The sequence below is a fragment of the Centroberyx affinis genome, unplaced genomic scaffold (assembly GCF_046629955.1).
Source record: "Centroberyx affinis isolate AG114_WGS23_722 - 3 ecotype Tasmania unplaced genomic scaffold, CSIRO-AGI_Caff_v1 ptg000997l_1, whole genome shotgun sequence".
Lineage (NCBI taxonomy): Eukaryota > Metazoa > Chordata > Actinopteri > Beryciformes > Berycidae > Centroberyx > Centroberyx affinis.
Genome location: NW_027279562.1, coordinates 100894 through 116966, shown reverse-complemented (window position 1 = coordinate 116966; position 16073 = coordinate 100894).

The window sequence follows — 16073 nt, the reverse complement described above, 5'->3', positions numbered from 1 at the left end:
ACTTCCCTCAGTCAGCAAGGGAGACTGGAGGCCCTCGCAGGCGCTCACACACACGCGCACACACACCAGTTCATGAAAGCTTTTACATTTGCTGTTCTAAACACCCGGTGTTGGACAGGTCTTTCTCGGGAAAAATTCTCTGGCGCACAGGAAGTGATGTGTTTTACGTTTCCAGCAGCAGCAACAGTGGTTTGTTTTGAATAAGGAGGAACTGTGTAGTTAACAAAAAACAGCAACAATGACCGCTTAGCACCAAAGATGTCGCCAAAATGACAAAAAAAAAAAAATACTATGTCATAGATTTGCCCTTTAAAAGAAAAATCCACAAAAAAACAAAAAACAAAATAAAAACAGCTGTTGGCGATGTACCTTGCATTTCTGCGTCCATTTTGCTGTTTGGTGACGTATTTTTCTTAATTCCCATGGATAACTGGACAAATGTAGATGATGTGATGTCACGTTGCTATGATGGAGTTTAATAGTAGAACATTTTTCAGCGATCTAAAACATCAGTGGTAAACATCAGGTCTTGGTGTCAGTCCCTTAGAATCAAAGAGCAAGAGCTTCTGTCTAGACTCACTGTTTTACACAGACAGTTCAACAATCAATGTTCAACACTTTTTCTCGATGAGGAAAACTTACTATGCTTTCACTATCGCTATTGCTCTCTTCATGTAAAATCAATTTCTGAATGCAACAAGTTCACACCTGTTAGACTCCTGTTAGTCTTGTTCCTTTAAAGCTACCAGTAGAATTTAAAAGTTGATTACTTTGGTGAAGCCTTGAGTCTCTTAGCATTGAGGTTACGTGAAATTGTCAAAATGCAAACTGAATAATGGAACAATAAACTTGTATAAGGAGGCAAGTTATTTTTCTCACGGCACACAACATGTTAATCAGGAGACAAATTCAGCCAGTCAAACGACACTCTCTTACCTCGTATTGAGTGATGCTCACTCGTCCGGTGTTCGTATCACAATGTGTGTTTGTAACTGCAGCGGCTCATCTATGCTGACAAAAATATTTTTTGTTGGCAAATATTTTAGTTATAACTAGATTGAGCTAGCAGAGCAGTTTTTTGCATTTGAGGGGTGGAATTTATTAAGTTTGGGCTATGCTAATGAAACATTTGGCTACAGTGAAACTGAATGATGGCTGTTTCCCGTTTATTTGTGGTGCACCTCCACAATATGGGCACGTGCTGCCACAAAATCAAAAGTTAGTCAGTATTTAGAAATTGATCTAAAGCAGGGGTCGGCAAGTACGTTTGGCCTCGGGCCAAATTTTTTCCAAGTAACTGAATGGTGGGCCAAAACATAATATCTTGGACAGAACCTTTTTTTCTACCAAACAAAACTTTTTTTTCCTAATCTATACTATTATATATTGTACAAAAGAGTAATTTAAGAAAGTTATTTGTTTAAAATAAAGTAACTTGAATTTGCTACAGACTGTTATTAGTGTGTTATTACTGCTTTGTCTCCTGCTCCACTCTGTGGCTGCGTTATAAAACAGCTTATAATAGTAACCTGCTGATAATGTGACTGCTGTCTTTAATCACCGACAGACTGTCTTTTAAGACATGAATGTGTGTAAATCTCATATTTCCCCTCTCCACACAGTTAATAATAAATGTGTATCATTTCCATTTTGAAAATGACTACTTCTTTGAGCCTATCTAACGTATTGTAATAATTATTTTATGGACTCAGGATTGGATATCCGACGTACGTTACTCTCGCGTTACATCGTTACTCGCGTTATTGTGCGGGAGGTTACATTGTGTGCACAGAGACATTAGCAAAACATTGATAGCTAGCAAGACAAAATGTCACTGTCAAAAGCAATGAAAAGAAAAGTTGACAGCGAAGGTAGGACATACAAAGAAGAATGGAAAGAAAAGTATGCATTCATCTTACCTGATTTTATTAACGCCAAACCAGTCTGTCTAATCTGCAACGAAGTTGTTGCAGTTTGCAAGGAATACAATATACGACGGCACCACGACACAAAGCATGGCAAGATCAGAGATTTTCAGTGTCATCTGGCGGGCCAGATACTATTACAGTTGCCGACCACTGATCTAAAGCAATCTGCCACACTGCGCACGTTATGTTCTCTGTGACACCACACAAAACTCACCACACACACACACACACACACACACACCTTTCTTCCCCATCCGCTTGTGTAGAAACACCAGTAACCCTGTTGCTTTGCCTCCCATTGTGACAACAAAACTACAACTCTACAATTTGCTCCAAACTCATATGTGGTAATGGCATTTGTAAACAGTAACATTACACTTATTCAATCAGAGATGTGTAAAACTGCGCAACATTCAAAGAAAATTAACATGAGTGCAATGCAAAGACTGGAATATCGCCCCTGTTCCGTGATGTATTGAAATATTGAAAATAAGTCGGGACATACAGTATTTATAAGTTTGTATATATAAATCACAAGATCATGCGGCCACGGAAGTCATAGGCTACTGTTGCACACACAAACCTCACAAGGTTTGGGAACACACATGGATGGATTACTGAACGGGCTAACCGGGCACAGGCCCAGGGGCCCAAGATGATGCTGTGACTAACTTTACATTTACTGCCCCACAGTCAAAGGGCTTTGTCATTTATTTATTTACCAAAGCCCCAACATTCCCCCATAATAACCTAAACATTTGTTTTGAAGGTGTCAACATGGCACTGTCACAGTGAGTGTTCCCCTCAGTTTATCTATAGCGCTTTAGCAGTAAAGCTCTGCATCATTGTCCAAAGGCCTTGTAATGTAAAGTCATGATTTACGAAGACCTCAAAATGTTGCTTTCCACTCCTGATCTGTCAGAATAGGACCCACTGACTCATACCATGCATCTACTGTGTGGCCATACAGTAGATTTTGGGGCATTACAGGCAATCAGAGGCATTTTGCACTTTAAAATATGTGTTTTAGGCCTAGAATAATATGTGTTTGCACCTTGTAATTCCTTTGTAATTGTTAGAATTTAGTTTCTCTCCCATAAGGGGCCGGTTCACGGTTAGTAGATATCAGAGTTCGTGCTCATTTCACGAAATTTTAATGTGTTGGTGGGGGTGCCAGCGACACACACATTATAGCTGTAAACCAATTATTTGTCTGTTCATACGTGTGTGTGTTTAGATGTGACATCAGGGCCCGGACAGGCGCTGGTGAGAAAGTGTGCATTGGGGAAGCCTCGCCCTTTGAGGTTTGGTTGTTCTGACTGCACTGGGCCAGATGGGGATAATGGAATGTCATTCTGTCAGCCCCTTGGCTGATTAGGGAGTGTTTGTTATTTATTGATTGTCTTTCATGGCGAATTATCTATGCACAGGTCAGTGCCAGCGTTTTATTCCTGAAGCTCTGATGGCCGGCTATTCCCGTCCTCACACAAAATCAATGAGTACAAATAAAATGGAATTTTAAAAATGGGGGGAAATTAGCAAACATCTCAACACGACCGATGTCATGCATATGTTAGCGGTGATCGCACGCAGCCTGACGGGAGCCTCGCATCTCCATGAAACTGCACTCTCGCCAAGTTTTCACTCCATTTTAACGGCAGTCATGTCTTATCCTCTTCCCATCTTGTCTGTGTCTTTTAACTCCTTAATCGCCATGCAAGTATCTGCGATCTGCATCTGTTGCAATCTGCATCTTTCACATACTGCTCATATTTGCCATTAGCTAGACTCGCAGGGGTTCTCAAATATTTTAAAGTCTCTGTCTCCCATATGGACACACAGTAGGCCACGGACCCCCGTTTTACAAAACTAGTCCCAGGGATCTATATGGGAACATTTTTGTTGTTGATGATTTACACTGTGGAGAGATAATACTGGTGAGAGTGAAACCTATGATTACAATACTCATTCTTATATATTCTTTAACTGGGATAATTTATAGTGAATTCAATTATCATGATACTATTCCTCATTTTGCTGCGGACGCCCTGGAACGCATTCAATGACCGCTGGGGGTTCCCGGACCTCACTTTGAGTTCGAGAGAATGACCTCATTTTATTGCACTGCATCTGCAACTCACTATCCTAGCATTCATTTATTTAGTTCATTTCTCTTTGACAGAGTGCAGCTACTATTTATGGTGCTAGAGAGTCAACAACTGTCACGCCTGCCTCTCCTCCCACAGCCTCCCTCTTCCTCCAAAGCCTTTCTGTGGTTTTGGTGATGTTTGTGCGGTTGAGACGGATGCAACCCTCTTTATTAGATAGCATCAGTCTTTTGTCAGACGACTAGAATTGCACAGTGGCGGCTGTCTGCGGCGCCGCGCTGGATTTCCCTTCAGCCCTCCAAGGCCAATCGCCGGGAGGTTTTTTGTTTAACCTGGCGGCCATGTGATGGGGCCCGCTCGGCCTCGTCATCCCGAGCATAAAAGGTGTCGGCGTCAGGCCTCTCCTCAGACCAAGCGGCTGTCCGAGCCGCATCGACTTTCTGTCAGCGCCCGCCCGCTTATTGTTTGTGAGTTTGATTAAAAAAAAAAAAAAAAAAAAAAAAGAAGGAAGACAAAAAATGCAATTACTCAAGTTGGAGGAAACCGAATGCAGACCTCATAGAGATAATCACAGACTAATGTGACATTCCTCCATCACCACAGCAACCAGAGAAAAGCCTCCGAGCAGCAGAAATGTAGTAGAGGAAAAAAAAAAAAAACACTCTGCTGTGCTGTACAGGCGCAGACTCCACATCTTCTATAAAGTGTTTTTAGGATGTCCTTCACTGTTGCAGATGTATAATGACTTATGTGCCAATGGATGTTTATGAAGCATCACAGCTGCATCTGTTTCACTCTGCCTCCATTTAACTAGCTGAAGCCGTAGTACTGTACGCTACAGTAGGATGCTGAAAGGTGTTTTCCGCCTCACCACTGCCGATCACACAGAGATACAGTTCCTGCTTCCTACCGGAGGAAATGCAGTAAAATCATAATCTCACAGTTTAGGAGCCAGCGCAGCCATCGTAGCGGAGAATACCAAAAATGGAATGACAGGAAAACAAGAACACACCCATGAACACACGCACACAAAACAAAAACGTGTGTGTTACTTCCACAGGCACACACTCACACATACTCCAAGTCAGTGACTGCGGGTGGTATATCTGTTCGTGGTGCGTCTCTTAATCGCTGCAGAGTAAACGGCTTCCAGATGTAGGAGTTTCCTGCTGGCCCCGCCCAGTCCAGATGCCCGGTCTGCCAGCAGATCTGAGTCAAATTGGGCACATTTGAGTAATCATTTAGTTCCCATCTTCCTGAAGGGGAACTTTTATTAATAAAGCCTTTTCATCTCTGTATCTTTGATTAGGATGGGTGGTGGGGGGGAGGATAATGGCTAAGTCATGTGGAAGGGGGAGGAAGCAGGAGGGCTGGGTCCACTATATCTAAGGGGGATTGGGGTTGGGGGGTGTTGTTGTTTTTTAACATGTGTTACAGTGGAAGGAAACCGGTGATAGGAAAGAAAAAGGACATCCTCTGTCGTAAGTGGTTCCAGGTCATTTTTTACCCCCCCACCCCCTTCCCCTTATTTGAGCTTGTTGCCCTCAGCCATAGAAACCCCAGAAACTCCTATGAGGCTTTACACCACCCATACGCACCCATACAGCCTCTTATTTCAACGTGAGGGTGTGTAATTATATTTTCGGCGGTTTGTGTAAATAAGGCTGGGGGAATGAAATAGAGATCTCACTCTGTGAGTAGTGTGTCTATGTTTGATCCAACGCATTACACAGTAGATCAGCAGTTTTCAATCTGGGATGATAATTTTGGGGGTTTGCGAGGTGATTTATGGGATAGGAAAAAAAGCATGTTTCTACTTGACAAATTTATTGTCATGGCTATTTCTGATTTTCTGTTTTTTTTTCTTTTTTCTTGTGAAATAATGAATGATTTTCAGCCTTCGATAATGAATCAAATGAAACAATCTGAGAAGGGAAAATCATTCTTTGGTTGAACTGTTCACCACCCTGCATAGCCTGTGACAGGAGGTGCGAGTAAGCATTTCTTCATTTAAGGGGTCACAAGCCAAAAAGGTTGAAAACCACTGCAGTATACATAATCATTTATGTCATAAATTCATGTCATACTTTCAGAAAAAGAGGGAAGCCGCACACTGATATAGGTGGACGTTTTCTCTTCTCTTCTACTTTCAGAAAAAAAACATTATTTTGTGCTTGTCCCTTTCCTCATATAACTTCAGTAGCATCAGTTTGATGCTATAATGTATATTATGAATTTACCTCATAAAGACTTCTGTCAGCCTAAAAAGATGGGTATCTATTCCTGCAAATAAAAAAGGAGGGTGCTTGCCCTCCGCTACATCCCTGTTTATAATACTGATACATTTGTCTCTACTGCTGCATCCAAAGCAGACGAGGAAACAAAGGAGACGGTGCTGGTTTCAGGTGCTAGATGTCCGATGACAGCGAGTGCCGGTTTAGGCTGACTGCAGGTCAGCCACAGGGACGGCCTCGCGGTCGCCTGATTCCCATTCCAGCGGCGGTGTCCTCCGCCTCAACCGCGACCAGCCGTCACTTTCCATTTGGGCCTGCTGTGAAATGCTGACATGCTCAAAGACATATAGGATTCCATTATTTTCACTCATATGAGAGTGCCACACTTGATTCAAGCAGATCTGTCATGGCAAAGCACGGGCCTTGTGGCAGTCAACCCCCCCACCATCAACCAGCTCACCTTGAAACCCTGTGATTCGCACCAATGAAAATGAACTAATTTTCATGTGAGCGTATGATGTCTCTCCACTTAGCCAATGAAATGTTTTATGCAATTGCCGACTTACCTCCTCCGTCTCTATAAACCCGGTCTCCGCAGCCAAGAGCAACGCGGCTCATAACGCTGCCACTGTAAATCAGACAGATTTAATTTCAATTTCATTTCAAAGGGTTACCCATCAATAATTAAAAGGATGTGTTTATGACTTACACAAGATAATAATTAATCTGCTCCAGGGAGAAAGGTTTTACACAGATTATATCCATCATGTTCTGTTTTGTTCCTCACAGGCCACAGTATGGCAGAGGGTAGCATTGATTAAGATGTGCTTAGTGGATTATAAGATGCTGTTCCTCAGGCGAGTCATAAAGAATAAAATCAATCTTTTCCCTTTCTGCTAAAGCCCATACAGCTTTAACAGGCTATGATTCATAAGCAGGGTGGGGAGCGCGGATCCAGGAGATTAGGTTATGACTTGCCCCACGTTTGGCTGTGTAAGATTATTTGAATAGGGATAAGAGGAGTGTTTACTGTACTTGCTTTCATGTTGAGATTATGGACATGGACTAAATCTTGTGTTCTACATCGTCACTATTTTTCCTTTCAGTAAAAAACAGGATCTTTCCCTTACTTGAGCTTGCTGCCCCTGTCGATCTTCTCTCACTCATCTCTAAAAATCATCATGCAAACTGTACATAAACACATTTTTCCTTCTTTCTTATGAAACACACGTAATTTTGAAACTTTAATCAGTTGGGTTTGGTTCATTGTTCCTGAGCTATACAGCTAATCTTTAGAAATACACTGAACTTGTTTCATGGTGAGTTGACAAGGGAAAAGCACATCAGCAGTTACCAGTCAAACAGAAAATGGAGAGTGTCAAGCAGTACACCAAATCAAGACAGATCCTGCAGCGAAATGTGTTTAGGCATTGTACCGATTTCACTTTTCCCGTCTCGCTTCTTTTCCTGCTCCCTGGGCCAGGCGGGAGGAATTAGCCATTATGATGGCTCCTAGCCCGGCGCCTCGACTGATGGGCAGAGAAGTCTGGCCCGTTTTCGTCACCTGTCTTGGCTTCTGGGATTTAACATGGCTGGGTGTCTGGCAGCAGACAGGCGAGGCGGGGGACAGGGGTGGGAGGCAAAAACAAACAAACACAAAGAGAAATACAACACACTTGTGAACAAAGGAATTAGATGTATGGGCATGCAGAGATTGCTTTTTTGTGGAGGTCAGATGATTTGACAAGCTGCGTTTTGCTTGGCATATAACATGCGTATGTATAGGCTGCACCTATAGCCAATGGCAGCGACTTTAGTATGCAGAGAAGAGTGAGGCAGAATGAGTGTTGGGGCAAAAAAGGAGGAGGTGTCGGATTGATTTTTTTCCACTCCTCAGTATGAAAAGGTCACTTTGATCAATGCTGCATAATTGGGACTGTATTAGGATCATATCGGGTCATTTTACTGTTTAATGATGAAATATTAAATATTGGGTAGGTAAGATTGCAGTCATTAGTGCGCTCTTTCATTTATAGCCCTTTAATTAATTTGAACCTGACCCCAAGTCCAATACTTTTGAGTGTGCAGACTTAAAAGCATTCTCTGCTGAAACCACAAGCTCTTAGCCAATTGGATCCACTTACCTATACATGTACGCCACTTTGTTAATGGATATGGGAGAATAGTATTAGCACTTTAGTAAATAATATGACTCTACTAATAGAATACTTGGAAACCAAAAAGGTAAATATGCAATGCATTTTGAACCATGTGTTTTTCACACAGGCTACATTTGGGAATAAAGTAATTGCATGTTACATACTATATTAAGCTTCAATCTTTGTATTTACACTGTAACGGTCAGTTCACAATTATAAATGAAGCATGATTTTCCCTTTAAAAGACTTGCATGTCAAGGAGAGTTTTAATCAGATCACCGACTGATGCGGTTCATCAAATCGTAAAATAGCTTCAGTTTCAGCTTTGAAGAAATACTTCATCACTGTCAAACTTGACTCCATATTTCCCCCCTACTTTAATTTATTCATTTTCTCTTCTTCCCCAACTCTTCATTATTAACCATGATTGGACATAAAGACAATATGTGAGGAGTCATGCCGCCGCGTAGATGAGTGCTCTTTCTGTAAATGACCAGCAGTGGGCTGGTAAAGCAGAGAGTACATCGGGGCAAAGGGAGGACAGTAGGACGACTAAAAGCACTTTAATGACATGGCTGGACTCGTGTTTCCTAATGATGCAGGCGAGATTAATTATGCTCTGTGTATGGGTCATAATTATACGACCACTGATCCGTTCCAGCGGCTATGGCCAGGCACTCTCCGTCCATGCCTTGAGTTTCAGATAATCCATCAACACGTGCACATTCCTTTCATTATGTGCGTGTTTTTATTTATTTATTTATTTATTTTTTTGGGGGGGGGGTCGGGGGGAGATATATAGATTTCTTTATTTTTGACATTTGGCAAGTAAGGCAATATTAGAGCTTGCTGAGTGATCTCATAACTCTGTCTGGACAGTTATGAAATGGATGAGAGGGATTTAGACAGTTGTTCTGATGCCATCCTGCAAAAAAAACCCCTTTTGGCTTACTTTTGTCTCACTAAGTGTATTGAGTATTCAAATCTTCTTTTCCTTGAAAAAAGTGCAAAAATCAAATTCCACTAATCCCACTTGTTTTCAGTGTAGTTTCACATGTTTTGGGAATTTTCCTGAAGTAAAGCAGATCGCTCCACTCATATAATATAGATAATGTCATTGAGTTGCATGGGAAACAAGTGAAATTATCTAACCCGACTGGCAGACTTTGTACTTTGTACAAAAATAAGGTATAAGACTCAAGAATTAAGACTTAAGAATGTCTTGTTAAGATGGACATTGTAACCGCTTGGTGTACACAAAATGATTTCATTACTTGAAAATAAAAATTATAAATTCTGACATTAGAACCATATGGAAGGAATTAGAATTCCTAGAAAAGCCTGTCGCTTGAAGAGATTATATGGGTCACCGAATTTCTCAGGTACAGTATATCCATAATATGAATCCAGGAAGGAATATTTCCCTATGTCACCTGATGTTTAAAATACTTTATGGGATGCAAATACATAGTTGAGCAAGCAGTGTTGGAACATTATACAATATATATTTATTTTTTCACTTATAACTCATATGGTTCACTTATAACTGATATGGTTCCAGCCCCAATGCTGATTCTGTAAAACCTCCAGTCACCAGACATCTAAGCAGTGCGAAACTTTTCCAGGTGGTAAATAAATGTTTACTCACCAACAACTACCTGAAGTTCAATGATCATAAAAATAATTGATAACTGGGTAAATCTAAGGAAAAATCTCTTGCATTATCTCCAAGAATGCCACACAACTTTTTTTTTTTTTCCTAGGGATAGACAAAGTTCTTATATCCTGCCCTCTTCTTCTGACAATTTTAATATTGGTGACGAAGCTTTCCAATTGCAAGTCTGTTGAAAGCTCATGTTTTGATCAGCTTCTTTTTTTTCTTTTTTTTCTTTTTAACTTATCCTCTGTTTTATTTCTTAATAAGCAAATTGTATTTCTTTGGCATAAGGAGCTTATAAGATATATACATATATCACAGCTGTTTGGGAAATTATAGTGTAAAAGCCAAGGTACTGTAAAATAAAAATACTGATTATGCTTTCTTTGGTTCCCCTTGACACAATTTGCACTTTATAGTTATGTGTATTCATAAAACATTCTTCTTCTTCATGTTTACCTGTAATATGACCACCGCACCGATATGAAACGGAAGGGGAGCTAAAAGGTAAGGTCTTTTAAAATAGTATTTGGAGAATAGAGTATTTACATCAATCAAGTCTGATTTTGTCAGGTCATTGTCACAGTTATCAGGTGAACTCATGGTCCTGTGGTCCACATGGATGCTAGAAGATGTAACGCTGTAGTCAAGCTAGTGAACTCAGTGGAAAAACAGAACAGTGATCTCCAGACTTATGTAGAGAGCTGAGAGGCCGGACAGAGGAACAGGAGACAATTTTCTTTGAGGTAAGTATAGAGTCAGTGCTTGATTTAATAAATCTCTATGAGATGCTCCCATCTAGCATCCTGAGAGGACGGAGGGGTGGTGTGTGTATGTGTGTGTGTGTGTGTGTTGGGGGAGGGGGGTAGTGGGGGTAACCGGGATGTCTTAATTCCTTGACATAAACATACACACAGATTAATGAAGCCTTGGGAGATTGTGAAGAAGGGGAAAGATTGCTTATCGATCCATATCAAAATTTTCATGCTAATCCCAGCCAGGAGACAGAGTGTCTGGTATCAGAGTTAATAATCTGATTTCTAGGCTGTCCAGGACAATTCCAGCCAGCGTGAGGGCCTAATCACAGCCCCGTCTTCCCATCTGAGAGCAGCTGCCTGGCCCCGCGGCACGTCCCCCCCCAACCCCCACCCCCCCTACCCCCTATCCCACCACCACCACCCCCCTGGCCCCTGGCCCCTGCCACTGGCCTGGACAGTGATGGAGCATATGATAGAAACATGTTGACAAATTAAATTTTTTAAATTTCAGAGGAGATTTGCAGCGGAGGGATTGGTTGGTGACGGCGGCGGCTTGCTAAGTGCTAGGAGAGCGGCGCTGACCTTCGTTTGTGCGTGTGCTTATGGGATTCCTCCATAGGTGCTCTCCAGAATCCCCTCCCCACACACGCACACACACACACACACACACACACCTGGTTATTTGACCCCTTGAACAGTTGCTGGTGACAGTTGCTGGTGAGCTTGGAGTTACAAGCTTCTATCTGCATAGAGTGCAGTTCTGAGATATTGAGCATCAAAGATTTGAAATACTACCGGGCAAAACTGTTATGTAGCTTCCTTCCATGATATAACCCCAAAAAAACAAGTCATTCTTCTGAATTGTTTTTAAGTGAATCATTTTCTTTATGTTTATTAAACCTTTCAGTTTGAATAAATACAACACTGAAATCCAGTCGGAGGAAACTTATGCCAATGGGACGAAGAAAATAGTATGTTTATCAATAATTGTAAATAGGTGAAAAAAGGTGGGAGACAGGACTTTGACAAAGCAAATTCTGCCAATATATAAAAAAACGAGTCTCTCACCTCTTTTGGAGAGACAAAAAATAACTTTAAGCTCAATAAGTTCTTTATAAAACAATACACCACACAAGAATAAAGTATCATTCAAAGATCATGAGTATGTGGATAACTCAATTTTGATTTTTAAAAAAAAGTCAGATAGAACCTTGTAATTCCAATCTGAAAATGATGCAGGCACAGCTGTAGGAGGTGACGACTGATATTCATCCTGCAAACCTTGTTTAATTTTGACACACACTAACCAAACAGACCACAACGAGCACCTCAATCATCAGTCAGTGCATGTTGTGTAGAAAGCTGTTGCACATGCTCATACAATGTGATCTTACTGTATATCTGCTGCCTGCAATATATTTCTCTGTATAGTTTCATGACTGTTCTTGTCCGTGTCTGTGTCCAGTCTAATGTTTTCTAAGCCTCATGCGTGACAGTTCGAGTCCGTCTTGGTTGCAGCAGCCCCCTGCTGCAGCATGGGAAGTGAGGAGACGGGTGGGGCACCCTGAGGAGAGCCGGCTGATGTGTCTTAGTTAGGCTAATATCCTCGCCTCACATTTTTCTCTATTAAATCTTAATCACAGACTTGTCGAGTGTCACTTGACATTTGCATTTTGCCAGGCAGAGCCGCGATGCACACGGTGTTCAGAGGTTCGACAGGCTTCCTCCATTGAGCGCTTTGTTCAGTCACCCGCTCTCATCTGCAACAGGCCCTGATGGGACTTGGTGTATTCCTTTGTGGACATGCTGGTTTTTGTTTTCTACAGTACTGAATGACTAATGTGAACCCATTGAAAATAGCGGTTGTTGAAATTAATTAAATAAATCACTAAAGCTAGTGAAAAAACTTGATGAATCAAACATGCATGCACACTTAAACTAAAAAATGCATTGTTTAATTTGCAGTTTAGCTTCTGCAATCATATACAATTAATAGACTATGATTTTTACTTTACAATTGCCATTTGCTTACCATATTTAACCAGTCACGTCCGAGGATCAGATATATGACATTCTAAAATTTCCAAAATATCGTCAGTAAATATTTGTAGAAGGATTAATTCTGTAAAAGTGTTATCACTTTGTCAACCATGGATACAAGCGGGCTATTATCCTCCACAAAGTACCATAACGTGTTTTAATTAAGTGCTATCAATCATTTTGTCACGCTCATCACAAAGGTGGATTTAATTTTGGAGTGCAACTCATTTACTCATCATGTGCAATATATTAAGCACCTGTTGCTGTGAAAATCATAAACAAGAAAAAAATAGGAAGTGGCAAACAGTGACCATGAGAGTTCCTTTCAAAGTCATACCATTATCCTATTACCATGTTCATTTCCTCTCAATTTTCTCAATTGTGTTCAGTTTCAACATAATTGGACATGCTGACAAGGACACAAGTCATTATTGATGCCATTGTCGTGGTTTCATATAAGAAAAAGAATACTCCGGCTAGCTGTCAGTGGGAGACAAATGAAATGTGAAGCGAGACAGGAGAGAGAGATGACAAGGACATGTGAAAAGAACCAGTCGACACTGCTTTAACTTCTCTCAATAATCAATCTCCTCATCTTGATGTTTACAAAAAAGAGTCGATAAGTTGAGAGAGAGCTTTGTGATTGGCTTTGATTTCTACCTCTAGTCCAAATCAGACATTATTGTCTCTGTCTCTCTCTCGATATGACATTGATAACGTCAGACGTGACAAGGACTATCCACATTGATGAAACTGGCAAACACATTCCCTTATTGACGTCAAACACTTGTCCTCTTCTTTCAGACCCACCCTTGTTATAGACTGTATCTCTTCAGCCATAAAACTCGCCTTATCAGAGTACCTTAAAGCTGCACCAGGTGACTTTGTACGTTGGCGGCACCAAATGGCAGTGAGAGGTAACGGTTTGAAAAATGAAAACTGAACTTCAATACCCAGAAATCCTATAATGTGACCAAAGGGACGAGAGAGGAAAACAATCTAATGTTGGTGAGTCCAGATTTCTCTGGATGGAGCGCTGCTTGCTGTTGTTTAGGGGACAGTTTGGATGTCACTCTTAAGTTTCAATTTGTCACTTCTTGTGTCCATACCCGACACCATGATTACATTTAGGCGAATAGGGTGAATCTACAGTTTCTCAATTAGTGTGGATGAGACGCTTTTCTCTGTTGCAGCCCCACTTTCTGATTTAGGCTGATAAGACAAGTGTATTTTTACATAAAAATCTTTCCTAGTGCAGCTTTAAAATTTAAACTTTGTTGGCTGTCTGGTGAATTATGATCTACAAGGCAATTAACTAGATCTTACATAATCCATGCTCAATTGCATGTTATGATTCAAAGAGATCAGAGAATTTCAATAGCTCTGTTTTGACTGTGGATAAGCAAGTTGTTTTTTTATGCTTTGTTCTATGTGTGTGTTTTTATATGCATGTGAGTATGTGTGTTTTTGTTTGCACAGCGTGTATCTGCACGACTGTGTGTGTGTGTGTGTGTGTGTGCGCCTGTGGTGGGAAAAGCCTCTCGCAGTGGCTGCCAGTGAGAGCAATAATTTGACAGTAATGTTGCCAATAAACAAACAAAACCCAGCCTCATTCATAATCTATATCTGTTTGGGAGAGCATAATGATGTGTTAGCGTGGCCCGGTTTTCCATTGTGCTGCAGCCTTGTCATGGTGGCTCAGGGGAAGACTTATCCATATGAGAGGCTTAGGGAAGCCTGTTCAGATCCGCCAGGATTAGGCCCAGGCTAATACACTGGGTCAACAGCATGGTTCTCCTAATGAGACAGGTGTACAGTACTTACAACTGTCTCTCCACGTAGCGGAGGCTCAAACAAAAGCTGATATCATCCCTCCCGGCTTAGCCCGACTCATATGATATCCCCCTGTAGTAAATACAGTCGCTGTATCAGCCTTAATGCAGCCATCCAACAAGCTCAGAGGTGATCTGGGCTGCACCGCATTCTGAGGGATTGGCATGCCAATGGCCATTTCTTAAAAAAAAAAAAACATTTCAGGAGGATTTAAAATGCCTTTGTTCCCCTTTGTTTCTGTCATCAAAGCAAGATATACACAATATTAAACAATCACAACTGCAGGTAGGGGAGAACGGGGTAAAATGAGCTGCTTTTTGCATTTTGTGCTACTATGCCAAAATAAACATGTATTTATTTCAAACAATAATTGATATGTATACATAAGGTTGTTGGGCATCCATGGAAATTAAGATGTTTTCATGTTAGTCTTTTGGCTCAACTTGCCCTCGGGATAGTGGCACATTTTACCCCACAACCACCATTTTGAAAAAAAAAAAAACTACTTCACACAGCAACAGAGACCCACAGTTATGCTAAGTGTATGCCAAATGTTGTACATTGTGCAGCCTTGAACTAATATATAATAAACCTCAAACATATTGACTTCCATTTAATAATGACGTCTTTACCATGATGAGATCACTTGACGTAACAAAAATCACGTTTTGACCTGGCTCTCTCTCCTCCATCAACAAATTCAGGGAAATGAATCATTCTTCCTAAATCTGTGATCACATGACTCATTTAGTATATGGCTGCCTACAAAGAAGGGGTGGCTCACCTTACCCACCGGCTCAACCTACCCTTTCTCCCCTAGGCAGATGTTCAGTCAAGCTGGGATTTGTATACCAAAGCTCGGACGGGTATTCAAAACTGCTCTGGTTACATTCATAATGTCCAGGAATTTGATTTCCACAATTTCCCTGAGTTGTATTTTCCGCTTTACCTAACCCTTTTCACGAACCTTGTCCACAAACCATGAATCAAGCCTCCCCCGCCCCCTTCAGCCCCCCCACACCCACCCCACCCCACCCTCAGTACCCTACAACCCCTCCTCCTCCCCCTGCTTGTCAAAACATTTGTGAAATCCTATTTTCCTTTAATAAAGTATAGTTCTGTCCTGCAGATGTATGCTTGGATAACATGTCATACTCTGTCTTTGTTCAGAATGGCGCCCCACTGATGTTCTTAGGCAGTGAGAAAATTGCCTTATTGAAACACGTTGCTTGGAGTGACTACAATGCCACACTCGGGGCCAGCATTATGCACATGACATATTCAGGACCTTGGAGTGGAAAAACTATGAATATAAAGTAATCACTGAAGGCACCTACATGTTTCTCTACCATGATA